The sequence below is a fragment of the Zea mays genome, chromosome 3, assembly GCF_902167145.1.
Source record: "Zea mays cultivar B73 chromosome 3, Zm-B73-REFERENCE-NAM-5.0, whole genome shotgun sequence".
Taxonomy (NCBI): domain Eukaryota; kingdom Viridiplantae; phylum Streptophyta; class Magnoliopsida; order Poales; family Poaceae; genus Zea; species Zea mays.
The window spans coordinates 22,728,388-22,731,860 of record NC_050098.1 but is presented as its reverse complement, the minus strand read 5'-3'; the positions used below and the strand labels follow the sequence as shown (position 1 = coordinate 22,731,860).

Sequence of the window (3,473 nt, the reverse complement as noted above, 5' to 3'; positions counted from 1 at the left end):
TGGAGCTCCGAGGCGTTTGGGCGTGCGGCCTTTTGTAGTAGTAGAATGCGGGTGGGGTCTCCGGTCCGCGCCTGGCTTGGGTTCGGCAGAAGCGCGGCGCGGCGAGGCAAGTGGGCTGTGTCTCTGCATGGTTAGTGGTGACTGCTGATGTGATGACCTGCCCCAGTGGCCGAGCGAGTGGGCTGCAGAGGCCGCCGCAGCCGCAGCCGCCGCGCGCCGACCTCTCTTTCTCTTCTCGGGTTTCATGTGCATGGTGCAGCGCACCTAGGCTGGCCGACTAGGCGAGTCCCGGATCGTGATGGAAACTGGTGTGGATGGATTAGACTGCCAAAGCTCATTGTCACGGTCACACAAACACACATGGCTGTTGCTGTGTATTTACGATCGGATGATTTTGCTACTAGCATAGAACACAAAGTTTGTAGCAGCCATCCCTGCGCTCGACCCACGATCGTCATGTTTTTTTTTGCACCGCACCACTTGCAAGAGCGACAGTGAGATCGTGGTGCGCCTTCATGGCCAGTGGGCGGCTGGAATCCGGCGTGTCGCCTTTCCGCCGAGCAGGCGGGCCAAAGCTTGTGATGCTGGTACGCACCGTACTACGTTCGGTAGGGCACGATGCGTGCAGCTGTGCATGCACGGGGCGAGCATGGAACATGGCGCCGCGCGGCCCGGCAGCCTGTGTATCCCAGCCTGCTCCTGCGTGCGATCACGTGGAGACGCCGGCGACATGGGGGATGGGGAAGGTGGGCGTGGCGGATCGCGTGCGATCGACCGCGCCGATGGCACACACGCCGACATCGTGAGACGCTCGTAAACAAGTCGAAGCGCACCGGCTCGCATCGGAGGCTGGAGCTGTAATCTCAGCATGTGAGCACGTACGTAGTCAATGGATGGCTATGCAAGTGTATCTCAGTAGTTTATTAATACTATCTCCGTACGGGCGCTCTGTTATCGACCGAAGTATAGGAGTACTCGTAGTCGTAGTCTCGTACACAGGTCCTCGAGCATTTTAGTAGGAGTGCGACGAGTGAAGAAGAAACCGTCGTCGGTGCCGTTGCCGTATCCTGTTAGAAAAAAAACGGTTAGAGCGTATTTAAGTGCACACAGGGTGGGGCCGTCTGTCGGCAAGCTCCGGAATTAATTGCATGACCTAGCTAGCCTCAGCCAGCCTTCAAAGTGGCAGCTGTAGCCTGTATATTCTAGTCTATGCAAGCCGAGCGGCGCACGGCACCTGCTGCTCTGACAGGCGGGGCGAGAAGATTTGGGTGCGTGCGGTGCGGGCAGTTGCGCTGGGCCCGGCGGCCGTTCGTTGGTCCCTCGCGCGCGGCGCGCGGCAACTTGGCTCGCTCGTGCCGTGCCTGCCGGTGCCGGCCGAGCGCGGCTGTCCCGCTACGCTAGGCGCTAGCAGCCTGTGTCGGCCCAATCGCCGCCTCGGCGCAGCGCGACAGGTTGTCTCCGTCTCGTGTCGTGCTCGCGCCCACGCGACGCTGTCCGCCACGATGGCTGCTGCAGCTGCCGCCCTTTGCCGCGGTCCGGTCAGGAAGCCCAAGCCCAGCGTATACTTATCTCGTAGTACATTCGGCGCGACTGACGCTGACCGCGCACCGGGCGGGCGGGATCACATGTTTGTTGTTGTTCAACAAATGGTGTGCCCGTCCCGCGCCGCGAAATCTCTTTGGCCGGCCGTTTTATGCGACGGTCACGATCCCCGCGCGGCACCGGCACCGGCACCGGCACCGTACCGGAGGCCAGTTTCTGACAGGGTAGGAGGATGCACGCATAGAGGCCAACCCGTCCACCACGTGCGGCGGCGATCCTGTCGTGCTTTGCCGCCCTGCCGGGGAAATTAAACAAGCCACCGACGCCGACGTTGCGTTGGCGGCCTATACAAACAGGCGCCGGGGTAGGGATGAAAACGGTGCGGAAAAATCCCGTACCGCCCCGTTCCGACTACCGGTTTTTTCGGATCGTTTTCGTATACTTCGGTTATTTTTCGGATTCGGGACGAAAACGGGTAGACGGTCTTCGGTAACGGTATCGAAAACGGGCAGACTGTTTTTTCGTTCGTTTTTGCGGTTACCGTTTTGATTCGAGAAAATCTCGCTTTTCATACCGTTTAGGCTATTCGGTTCTGGGCCTTTTAGTTTTTGTCTTCCACTCTTCCAGCAATCCAGAATTCCAGATTCCAGCCCAAGGCCCAAGTTGAACACACAAAACGTGAAAACCCTAAATACCTAATACCCGACCACGGTTGCCAGTTGCCACCCTGCCTGCGTCCCTGTCGCTGCCCAGGCCGGCAGGCCCCAGGCGCCCAGCTGCTGCCTGCTAGCCGCAGCCGCCAGGCGCCACTGCCGCACTGCGCCAGCCGCGGTCGCCTCGCCGGACACCGGCTCGCCCTCTGCCCCTCGCGCCGGACCTCGGTTAGCTCCTGCCTGGCTGCCTTGTGCTCGATCGTGGCCACCAGTACACCACGTCTTTCTTTGCTTCTTGCTTCACTGCTTCAGTGCGTACTGCGTAATGCGTTGATTGCGTTTGGACTTTGGATGTTCCTCTCTGGCTCTCCACACAGAACAGCCGAACAGGGAGCGGCCTGTCCATCTGCTGTCTGCTGAAGCCTGAAGACTTGGAGTTGGAGAGAGTGATAGGTATAAGTTTCACTTTTGGATAAACCGAATGTCCGTTGTCCCTGGCAGCTTGGCAGCTTTTTGTACATATTTCACGGGCATGTGATCTGTGCCATAGCGTCAAATTATCAGTATGCTTATGAGTGTAGATATAATTTCTCACTCAAATAATGCCACTATGTGTTTATGTTGATGCTATAAACTTAATATATATTAATGTTTGAATTAAGTCATTCAGTTTATTGTTTGTTTTTGTTAATTACCGACTCAAGTTTCATATATCGATCGTTTTCGACGTATCTTCGTTTCGAATTTTTCGTTTTCGAATGATCGGTAATTTCGATACCGTATACCGACCCGAAACTTCCCGTTTTCGTTTTCGTACCGTTGTTATAAAACAAAACCAAAACCAATATCAGTGTTTTTTCGATCGTTTTCGACCGTTTTCATCCCTACGCCGGGGACCATCGCGCTCGTGCGGTTGTGCCGACCACCAGACCAACACCGGAGGCCCGGGGAGTTCTGGATCTGGGCCAGGCCGCGCTCGCATTACGATTTGAAGCCCACCTGATAAAACAAGAACATGGCCCATGGTAATTGTTTTAGCAAGCCAGAATCGAAGTCATCCGTTAGGCCGACGCAGTGTGCGAACAAGAAAGCGGGCATGCAGATCTTCGGCCTTTTCTCGTGCCGTCTTATTCTATCCGTCACGCCTGCCTTTCTCTCGTGCCGGAATACCCGGGCACGATACCGAGTCCCATCGACGAGCATGGATGCCTGCAAATGTAAATTGCATGATCCATGTAAAACACGCACGCACGCACAGGCAATGATGGACGTGGACGC

The 3,473-nt window shown here is 56.5% G+C and overlaps 1 long non-coding RNA gene across 1 annotated transcript; it reads left to right on the top strand.

Moving 5' to 3' along the window:
• The first annotated feature begins 2,250 nt into the window (after positions 1-2,250).
• Positions 2,251-2,864, top strand: LOC103649849 (uncharacterized). The gene is made up of 2 exons (XR_563747.4): positions 2,251-2,423; positions 2,573-2,864. It is a non-coding gene; the product is annotated as an uncharacterized lncRNA (long non-coding RNA).
• The last annotated feature ends 609 nt before the right edge of the window (positions 2,865-3,473 follow it).